Source organism: Pinus tabuliformis, chromosome J (assembly GCF_031772625.1).
Source record: "Pinus tabuliformis cultivar Carrire ecotype Pingquan chromosome J, CPIR1, whole genome shotgun sequence".
Taxonomy (NCBI): Eukaryota; Viridiplantae; Streptophyta; class Pinopsida; order Pinales; family Pinaceae; genus Pinus; species Pinus tabuliformis.
In genome coordinates, this window is record NC_142295.1 from 654,774,260 (window position 1) to 654,785,941 (window position 11,682).

At 39.5% G+C, this 11,682-nt stretch overlaps 1 long non-coding RNA gene across 1 annotated transcript; it reads left to right on the forward strand.

Moving 5' to 3' along the window:
* Positions 1–9,147: 9,147 nt before the first annotated feature.
* On the forward strand, positions 9,148–10,627 carry LOC149228600 (uncharacterized). The gene is made up of 3 exons (XR_016247220.1): positions 9,148–9,463; positions 9,767–10,432; positions 10,590–10,627. It is a non-coding gene; the product is annotated as an uncharacterized LOC149228600 (long non-coding RNA).
* The last annotated feature ends 1,055 nt before the right edge of the window (positions 10,628–11,682 follow it).

An 11,682-nucleotide genomic window follows, 5' to 3' on the forward strand; every position in this document is an offset into this window, starting at 1 on the left:
CACCTTCTCCTAAAAAATCTGTTGGTTATTGGTTTTAACTTCACTAATTACCAGCAACGCATGCTTCTCCCTAATCTGCAATTCATCGGACACCCCTTGGTGTAGCTCATGCAAGGTCTGGATAGGGAGTGTCACGAGGTTTAAGCCCAGGTTCTTTATCTACATTAGTTGGGCCCTTTCTTCTTTTGTGTCGGTGCGCAGGGATCCTTCTGGTAACTGAACGACGCGGAAATCCAAAGTTATTTCTATATCTATAACGGATGCACTCACTTGTTGCCCACTCGCCTGACCCACGCTCGTCTGTAACCTACCTGTTTAGATCTGCAACTCGCGCAGATCCTGTTGAACCTTTCACAACACCTATTGGTATTGTTCCTCGAAGTGGCCCCAAAGATCAGTCGTCATATCACGAACCACATCACCTATCTCATCTAAATCCCCTTTAGTAAGGACTAAAGGGGTCATGCCTGTTGATTGGTCAGACTTTTGTTTCTTGCGCGGCCCAGTGGAGGTTTGCCTCTTCCTTGTCTAGACTATGAAGGGGGATTCTAACTCTGTACCCCCTTCATCATGTTCCTCTATTTCTTCCTCCTCTGGTGTTTTCTCCTTTTCCGACTCCTCAACGTCAGTTATGACCTGTGACATCGTTTTCTCCTACGCTTCTCTTTCTTTGGCTATCGCTTCTTTTTCTCTAATAGAAGCTTCCTTTTTCTGCACAAATTTCTCACAGGGGGAAGCCTTCTGTGCTTCCTTCTTTTTCTCTGTTGTCGTCGTCTACGCAGTTGAACCTTTCGCAACTTTACTAGTACCTACGTCGACATATGAAGGGTGAGCCAATCACTTGGCCACTTGTTAATGACCCCTACTATGTCCTCCTCAGCCACCAAGTAAGGAAACTTGCGCCATATCTTCATGGGATCCCTCCTCGCGCAAATATGCATATTGTGGAAATCTGCTTTGAAATCAGCTATGGTCTCATACTACTCGTACAACGTGGGTGACAACCTCGGCCTTTGGTTAATTATTGTCCTCAAATCCATCTCAAAAAGGACCCATAAGAGCTTCACCTCTGTGATGCGCATGGGATCCTTTGTAGCCTAGAGCGAAGCGAACTTCGCTGCCTCCGGAAGGTCTGACTCATGAGAAGGAAACTAACTATCCTCAAGAGTCATCCGTGCCACCAGTGATATCAATAGCAACAACCAGGTGTAATGGAACGCCTTGCCCTCATCCTGGGCCTCCCTGCAATTCTCTAGAAATTCCTTGCATAAGTACTGAGCCCAATTATACTGGACTCCTTTGGCGCACTGTGCATCCAAAGAGATGATCGGTGTCGGTACTTCATCTTCATGGAACTTACGCATTACTTTCCCTACTAATATTTGCATGAAAAACTACACCACGGGATCCGAGATAGAGTGGATAGAGTATCCACACGACTTCTTGATCAGGCCAAACTCGCTCTTCATCTAGTCCATGAGCTTCTTTTCCTGTGTTTTTCCTCCAAATGCTTCTGCAAGATCCACTCCTTGGTATGGTAGTAAGGTGATCCAGTGGATCAGCATGTCCATAATCAGGATGGGTTCTCCCAGCCAGAGACACCCATCGTGCACTAGTGTGAGAAATTGGCACACACAGATGGTGTTTATGTTGGTGTGACTGAAATGTGGCACCCAAAGCATGTTCAGGAGCCCCGCGGCCCCAACACCAGCTACCCACTTCATTGGTTCCAACCGCGTAACCTTTGATTCTTCATAGTATACCTTGGACAGGTATTTTGTGGGCGCCAATTGAGGGAAATTATCATGGTCCCCTAAGTCCCAATCCTCCATCTTGAGTGTTAGTATGCGGGCCAACAACATGCCCTCGAACACCACCTTGTCTTGCAACAGTGGCGTGGACACCATAAACTTTGCATTGTCTAGATCTTTTGGCACTTTAGTTGTGGCCTTACACAACGGAATACTTCGGTAGCTGAGTCATTCGCTCACCCTCCTTAGCATCAATCTCCTCTACGCCTTCGCGCAGTTCTTCTTCATCTAAATCCATCGCCTTTGTTGACTTTTGTGATTGATCCATCTTCCCCTTCTCGCGGACTTCTGTGGGGTTCTTCCACAACGACTGTCTCACCGGGACCTGCCGATGTTTCTTCTGCTTCTTATCAGTCGCCTTGGATGTAGAAGGTTAAGATACAAAAGGCTTAGGTCTAGGATACCTAGGCACTGTAGTTAGAAATGTTGCAGGGACAAATGGTGTTGCTTCCATCTCAGGGGAAGTTGCAGTCATTCTAACCAGAAAACACTCATGAAAAAACTTAGGTATGTCAGCCAACCCAGGTCATGAAAAGGGCTCCTCCCAATCTGACCCAGACATATAGTTTTGCACTTGGCACAAAGCAAGGTGAAAAATATCAATACAAATTCTCAGGAAGAAAAGTGTTCGAATGTGGGGAAGCATGCCATATTTATAGCTGATTTTGAATTCGAATCCAATCGTTCCCTCCAATTTCTGATCATTAATGCATCTTTAGCGGCAGATTGCCAAAGATATGCTCCATAAATGTGTCTTCCCTGCTCCTTTCAACGGAAATTTCTCCATTCAATCATCTACAATGCTTCCAACTATCAATTTTTGGCCAGGCCGCGTGGCACCCATCCTTGTGGTGCAGCGTCTTCAACATATCTCCCCTCGACACCTTACTTCAACCCATCGTGCAGCCCCCTTACTTCAGGTTTCCAACTTTTAGGTAGTGTAGTTTATAGTCTTGTACTTCCTTGCAGCTGTCTGGAGTATTAAGACTATCCCACAATCATATAGTCATTGCGCAAGGGTGAGATCACCCCTGTACAACTTCAATTAGTTGCCATTGACTTTTCCTGGGAATAATTCCCCATTCAACTTTACAAGCTGAACTACGCCACCATCTGTAATTTCTTTCACAACATAGGGCCCCAGCCAATGCATTTGAAATTTCTCAGGGAATTTTGTAAATTTACTATCATATAACAATACCAAATCATCATTTTGGAAGGTGCTTTGTTTTATGTGGCGATCATGCCATGCCCTTTCATGATCCTTCTACACCTATTGATGAAATCCTGTTAGGAAATGGTCTTCCTTCAGTTCTACCAATTGCGCGAGATGCTCCTCCATAGTATCGCGATCAGCCATATCTGTCAATGTTGCAATCCACAAACTTGGCACAATGTATTCCATGGGCATTACAACCTCCTGCCCATATACTAATCTGAACGGGGTTTGGCCTGTCAACTTCTTACAAGTGGTCCTGTACACCCAAAGCACCATTGGTATGTGCACATCCCAGTCATTCTGCTTCGCATTGCAAATCTTTGTCAAGGCACTCTCCAAAATTTTGTTGAAGGCTTCCACCATGCCATTAGCTTGAGGGTGATAAGGCATACTCTTCTGATGATATGTGGAGAATTCCTTAAGCATCGCAACAATGGTTTCATTTAAGAAGTGCATGCCCCTATCACTCATTAAAATTTTAGGGCAGCCAAACCGAGACAAAATAAACTCGAAGATAAAATTCGCGATTGTATTTGCACTACAATCTTTTACAGGCTGAGCCTCTGCCCACCGGGTAAAGTATTCAGTTGCGGTAATAATGTATCTAGCCCCCATTTTTTTCCCTCGGGGCTGCATTGGACTCACAAAGTCTGTCGCCCACTTATCGAACACCTGCAACATTACTTGCAATTTAGTGGCAACTCATCCCTTCGCGATGGTCTCCATGTCCTCTAACAAACATCGCACGCCCTACAATACGTCTTCGAGTCCTTATCTACTGTCGGCCACCAAAGCCTTGCGCACAGGATCTTCTGCGCAGTTGCTCTACCTACATAATGACCTCCCGCTACTCCATGTGCTTCTGCAAGAATACTTGGTCGTTCATACTTTGGGACATATCTGCAAAATATTTCGTCAGAGCCCATTTTGTATAAGTGTCCCGCGATCACAGAGAAGTCAGCTGCCATGACTACCAGTTCTTTCTTATGTTGCATTGAATATCCTTCTAGGGCTATACTTGTAGACAAAAATTGAATTATATCTTTGAAGTGATTTTCTGCGACGAGAACAGAAAAGAGCTGTGCATCAGGCAACCCTTCCTCCAAAATTGTAGGCTCATCACTAGTTTCAATCCGCGAGAGGTGATCAAGACTAGAATTTAGGCATCCTGGCTTAATAATTACCTCAAAATCATATTCCTGGAATAACAATGACCACCTGCAAATCTTCCCCCCCAGCACAGGCTTGTTGACCAGGTATTTCAGAGCAGAATGGTCTATGTACATCTTGAAGTTTGCTCCCAATAGATAGTGCCGAAATTTCTGCAGTGCGTACACCATCATTATCCCTTTGCGCTCGGTGGTTGAGTAGTTCTTTTCTGCCTTCGACAATTTCCTACTCGCAAATGCTATAGGGTGGTCAATGTCTCCTTCGCCTGGTTGGGTCAACACCGCACCTAGCACAATATAGGACGCATCTACATGAACATGAAACTCCTTCTTCCAATCCAGGAATACTAAAATGGGCGCGGTAACCATTTTCTCCTTCAAAACATCCAAACTTTTCTGACAATCCTCGTCCCAACAAAATGTTGCATCCTTTTTCAACAGTCTTTCCATCGGCACAGTTATTTGCGCATATGCCTTGATGAAATTCCTATAATATCCGGTATGGCCCAACATTGCACACAACTGATTAATGTTCTTCAAGGCCTCCATATTGACGATGACTGCAATCTTGGAAGGGTATACCATCAATCCCTGCTTACAAACGACATGACCCAAGAGTATCCCATATGGTACAAAAAAATGCACTTCTTCAGGTTAAGGGCGATTTGATGTCTCGACAGGTATCCAACACGAGGTGCAGACTAGCAACATGGTAGTTTACCAATCCGAACATTGTCCAATCATCAAATCAGACCTCCAAAAATTTGTGGATAAATTCCTTGAAGGCCACAATTACTACGCACAAAAATATTGTGGGCGCATTCTTGAGTCCAAAAGGCATCACTATGTATTGAAAACAACCCTAGTCAGTTGCAAAGGTGGTTTTTCTTTGATCCTCCTGTGTGATCTTGATCTTATGGTACCCTGAGAATCCATCTGTGAACAAGTAGGCTTTCTGCCCTCCAACATTCTCCAAGACCTCGTCTGTGAATGGTGTAGGGAATGGATCATGGACACACACGTCATTTAGCTTCCTCAAGTCTACTCATATTTGAATTTCATCCTGCTGCTTCTTTTCCTAGCCATTTGTTGGCTTGATGGGTCCTAACCCAGGTTCAAAGTTAGTTGCACCAACCAACAAAACCCTAATTACTGGCCCTTTTGGCAGCAACCCGCGTAGCGCAAGTTGCAGTCTCACCCGAAGTAGTATTGGGGGATGACAAAACCAGGTTCTTGCATTCATAGGTCAATGTGATGGGTTCCTGTAGCTTCTAGGGCTTCTTTTAGTCTTCGCGAACCCTAACCCTTAACATATAAATAATTGTACTAACTCACACAAACAGAATCTAAACCTTGATGAAATGCCTTAAACATTCATAATAGTAAGTAAATAAGAAAATCTGTGACTTTTGCGCATCAATTAAACATTAATTCAAATAAATTTAGATACAGAACGAAAATATAGAAACTTACAGAAGCAAATACAGTCGCATAGATACACAAGTAGAGCTTCAAAACAGTCTTTTATTGATATAATCGTTTGGTTACAGACTCTTCTTCCCTGTGCACTCAGCTACAGGGACCTGCACACTTAGCCTAAAAACTTACCAAAGTCTTCGCATACTCAGCAACAACAACCTTCCCCTTCTCCTAAGTATAGGAAACAAACTTTCTTGCCTTAGATTACTTGCTCTTACAATGATCTTCTATTATCGAATTACCTCCTAGACTTACTATGACTCTTCTATATATAACCTTCGCTTTTACAATACCATGGTCCGCGGACCATGGGCGGGTCACAAAACTCCCTATATTCTAGCAAATTAAGGGACTAAAGCCTCTTTTGACTCCTATGACCTTCGCGCTCCGCTCCCTCAAACCATGGAGACTTTACAAGTATACCAAAACTTATTACAAAAATTTACCCCAAGGAACCCTGTCCCAGCAGCTCGGTCAAAGTGAGATGAGCACCATGGTTGGTTTCCAAGTGGAGGTAAAAAATAAAGGTGTTGGAATGCATGTGTAATAGTGAGAGAGGTCACCTAGCTACATGGATGAGAAAACATAGATGGATTTGATGGTGCCAAGGTTTGGTGAAGGTGCCAACATGCTATGGAGAACCACAATAGTGCATGAACACTCTAGAGTGTTTGGTCCAAGTTGTAAAGTGTAGCATAGGTAGGAAGTATTCCCCAAGGTTGTTGTGAGACTTAGACATACATGTTGTAGTGTGGCAGTGCATGGAGTTATATATGATCAAGTTTTGGAATGGACCACTTGAATATGTATAAGGTTGGTAGGGAAATGTGAGATCTCGGGACTTAGATGGTTGATGAACCATGTACCAAAAAGAATGTCCCAGAAAATTGATGGGTAAATTAGTTCGTATGGTAACTTATATATATATATATACTTCAACAAAGATGTGAGAAGCATGTTAATCTCCCCAAGTCAAGTTTAAGGGAGGAATTATTAAAATGGTTAGAGTAAACTTAATTATGGTTATTAGAGTCCTAGAAAATTTGTTGATACAATAGTTGGTATGGTAAATTTTATATATACACTTCAACAAAGATGTGAGAAGCAAGTTAATATCCCAAGTTTAAGGGGGGATTGTTAGAATGGTTAGGGTTAACTTCACTATGGTCATTAATGGGTTTACCATAGGTGGTGTATGGGCTCGATATTTTGGTATCTCATGGTTTTTCCCATGGCATTTTCATGTAACAATATAAAATATTCCAATATATCTTTGATAAATTCACATGACAAATAAATAAAATAAATTATTATCATAAATTATTTCATGTAAAAATAAATTATTATTTTTATCAATTTTAATAAACTATTACCTGTAGTTTTTGAACTCCAAATTTATGAGAGCCCATAGTATTGACCCATTATATTCATGTGAAATATAGCCTATTTAAAAGGGGAAATTAAACTAGCCTAGATCCATCTTAACTTTAGATCTACCTCCCGGGAGACTTGATCCCTCTTAGTGCTTGTTAGATTCATAGTTAAGATGGATCTAGGCTAGTTTTATAGTTCTCGACACTATTGATAATTACACCCTTTAGAATGGATTTTTGATAATTACTCCAAGCATCTTCTAAATATGGGTCTATGTACATTTTGACTTATACGGTTGAATTATCTCATCCTACTTTTCATAAAGTTTTCCATCTTAATTTTTAAAAGTTTTTAATAGATTTATTTTAAAACACACATCTACAATTTTGAAAGGGTAACCAAACTTAACTTTTCTAATAAAAACTATATTTCCAAAGTAATAAGAAAACTTGATACTCCATAATGTAGTTTGAAATTATTAGGCCGATAGGCCTTCCTTTGAGTGAGCTTTTCATCGTCCTTTTGTTTCTGAGCTTGACAGCTCAGGTGAAACACTATCAACCGTTGATTTGAAGTGTTCGACTCAACCAAGAATCTTTGCAGCCGGCGCGAGTTCTATTGCCCGGGTCTCGCAAAACCTCAACGGAAAAATGTTATGCAAATGCCTTTCTCCATAATGATGGCGGTCTCGAATCTTCACCCACTACATGAAGCCGACAGAAATATCCGCAAATTTGTTACAGATTCCTATAATCCGTGAAAAAAACGTTACAAATTACTAAGAAGGCAGTTTAAAGTTAGCAGCGATGGGGGTTCTGAGACACCACCTTCCTTTACTTCTCACAATATGACAGAGTAGGTGAAATGCCTGAACTGGAGTGATTTTTATTTAATAACTGGACAAGGAACAAGCGCTTTCTTTCAGTGAAAGAAGCTTCCGCCAGAGACATCTTCCTCCCTTCACTTGCTTCGGGCTTCCACTTCAAAGTTCTTTCCAAGGTAAATATCGTTATACTCAACTCTGTAATTTTCTGAACTTTATCTCAATTTTACCGTCAAATTTTTCCCCTTCACACTCCTACATTGTTTTCCTTTCAGCCGCAAACCCTAAATCCTGCATCTGCTTCTACTAGAGTCTTTTGAAATTACTGTTATTTCTTTTAAATGAATCTATGAAACCATAGGTTGCTTAATTTTTTACTCGCGCCAAATGTCTCTGCGTCTGAGGATTAACTTATCTTCTAAATTTGAGTTAAATGCCCTCTTCTTCTTGCTTAGATTATTAACACTGTTTTCTTTTCAGCCACAAACCTTAAATTCTTCTTCTGCTATAGTCTTTTGAAATTATTTTTCTTTCTTTTAAATAAATCTATGGAAATATAGGTTGCTTAAATTTTTACTCACGCCGGATGTCTCTGCGTCTGAAGATTAACCTATCTTCTAAATTTGAGTTAAATGCCTTCTTCCTTTTGCTTAGTTTTTTAAGCATGCCAGATATCTCTACGTCTCAGAGGGTTAACCTGTTTCTTCTAAATTTAAATTTGAAGACCTCTCATTCAATCAAGATAGCTTTACGTTTTCTTTAAAATAGAAAATGATTTTAACCTAAATTTACAAAAATCACCATATTCTGCCTGATCTACCTGATCATTGTTGATATTGCCTCCAGTTTACATTTAAGTTCATACTAACTCCAATGGCTGTTATAGCCGGTAATTAAGCTACACAAATTAAGTGATTCAACTCAAATGTTGTTATGGGAATTGAGGTTGATTTGAAATTGCTAGAATCTTTTGCAGATACTCAATTTCATGACAGTGGCTTGGATGAGCTTGAAGGTGAAACAGATCCAAAAAAGTCTTTGTTAGAGGCAAGGCAGTTGGTTAGTCTTTTATTAAACAACCATCCAGAGAATTTCATGAATCTTGTTATAAGGGAGAAGCATTATAGTTCTTTGGATTACAGAAAGGTGGTCATGATTTCTGAGAAATACAGAGATTCATCTGACAGACTCTTTGGAACCTTTGGTATGCAAACTTTGAAGCAAAATGCAAAGAAAAAATCACTTGAGACATTGATAAAGAGATTGAGAGAGTTGAGTTGATGTAATGATGAAAATGCTTTATTTATGGAGTTGGAAAATCGTCATTTTGTAGGGTTAATAACCTTGTCTAATAATCATTACTGGAAAAGAGGCCATTGCCTCAATTCTTCTTCTTTCTAAGTTCCTCATCCTATTGTTTTGTAGTCACCATCAATAGTCACAGCTGATGTTCTGGTAAAATATTCCTCCTCGAGAGCAATGGAATCTTAGTTAATGGACATTTATAACAAATTCTTGTGAAGTGTGGAGGATGGAGAACATTGTACATCAAGATGGGGCTCCATTCATGTATTATCACACTTACAATGTAAGCCTTCCAGGCCCATGTATTCATGATTTTTCCTTTTATTGTAGAAAATATATCTAAAACAGCTAGGACAACATTTGAAATTCTCAAATTCTCTTCCTTTTTTGGTTCAAGCATGTCAACATTTTTAAATACATGTGAACGAATCTGGACCCCAAGAAATACATGTTGAATCAGAAAGTCTTGTGGTTTTCTTTATGTTCTTCTGCCTTTACATGCTGTTTTGTTCTCTTTTTCTCTTCTAGTATAAAGGACTTACATTCCCAGTCTGTTTTGTCTCCTATATCTTTTACTCTATTTCAGATTTAATAAGTTGTACAATATCAATAGTAGCTCAGAAGGTGGGCCGACAGGCAGTGTAGACTCCAAATATCACAGAGGTTCTATCAACCTATATTGTGAGCTATTTGGTGCATTATACTTGTCTACTATCAGAAAACAATAGCTGGATTCCTATTATGTAACATGGAGCTGGCATTTTGTTCCTTTTGATTCAAAAGTTTCAAATTCAACTTGCCATAAGATCTTATCTAATTATTTATTAACCTACATGTTTGAAACCACCATACCCACTATTAAATCCCCTAATGTTGAACACAGTTTCTGTCGCTTCTTTGTTGATTTTGCTAGGTGTTTGATTCAAGAGCACATATTTTGAACCTGAGAATTAATTATGAATGAATGAAACGTCTCTACATTGATAAGGATGATTGAATGCCAATGCAAATATATATTACCTTTCTTTGGGATATCAAGTCCTGCTTTAGCACTATTGTGAACAGATGGCAGAGTGCAAGGAAACCATCTGATGCTTCCCAAAGTTGGACTTTTGCACCAACATTTGTGTATGCATTTCAACTTCCAGGGCTATTGTCCCTCGCTCTCTTGATTTCAGATTAGCCAATACAAAGAGGCTCTGGAAGAGATGCAGCACTCAACCAGGCAAGAATATATTGCGTCTCTCAGGAGGTACATGGTTTTCTTAATGTATTTTATTTATTTAAAACATGTGTATATATTGTCCCATATATTTTGGATATTTTCGATGAGAAAATTTTCATTAATCCACTGAGTTTCACATTTTTTCTTAAGAAGTAATAGGCAGTTGCTTTGATTAATTTTGCAGAAATAGTAGTGGCTTTTCAAGGGGTGCATCAAAATTTCCACTAAGTTTCACATTTTGTTTTAAGAAGTAATAAGTAGTTGCTTTGATTAATTTTGCAAAAATAATAGTGGCTTTTCAAGGCGTGCATCAAAATATCAGGGAGTAACCAGGTATGCATTTAATTTGAGGAAAAATTTTGGATTATTGTGTGAACTTATAATCACTAAAGCTTCACTCAATGACATATCAAAGAAATCACATAAAATAAACTGCGTCTTTATATTTCAAACTGAAAGTCATTCTTTTATTTTCCTCTTAGTGTTAAGAGAAGCTACTCCATGGTATAAGTTGAAGTCTATAAAACAATGAAATCTGCCAATTACAAAGGCAGACATCACATGTCCAGCCAAATACCAATGACTGCTGGATTGCTTCAGAGCTGGAGATTGGTCTTTTTTTCCTAGGTGGCTATGATCAAGAAGAGAAAGCTGCGAGAGCTTATGATATGGAAGCTCTCAATTACTGGGGACTAAGAACAACTACAAACTTTCCTGTATGACTGCTAATGATATGGCAGCTCTCAAATACTGGGGACCTAGAACAACTACAAACTTTCCTGTATGATTTTCTGTTAATACTGGATTCAACATAATTGTAAAATAATTAATATTTTTGTAGCTCTAATATATCATACACCATAAAATTTGCCATGTTTAATGTGCTTCGGCCATCTTGTGCATCGAGATATGTATAGCTGAGATTCTGGAGGGATTTTACGTGCCTTAAAGAGTCACTACCTTTTTTAAATTGTTTTTCAGTAGTTGTATGTTTGAATGAAAACAATGTGTTTTTATGTTCTGCTCTCTTAATTCCCTTGGTGTTAAATTTTAAGCATAATTATTGAGAAAACCGTATAAACTAGTTAGTGAGGCTTATGAAAAGTAACAACGTTGAACCATAGAAGCCCGCTTGGTCATATATGAGAGTTGCATTACCCAAATTGAATTTGAAGTTTGCTTGATGCAATATCTATAGGAGTCATGAGTTTTGTCATTTAGTAAATTACTCTAAGTAAGAAGAGTTACAATTGTGGAAGCATATGTTTGTGTAAAAG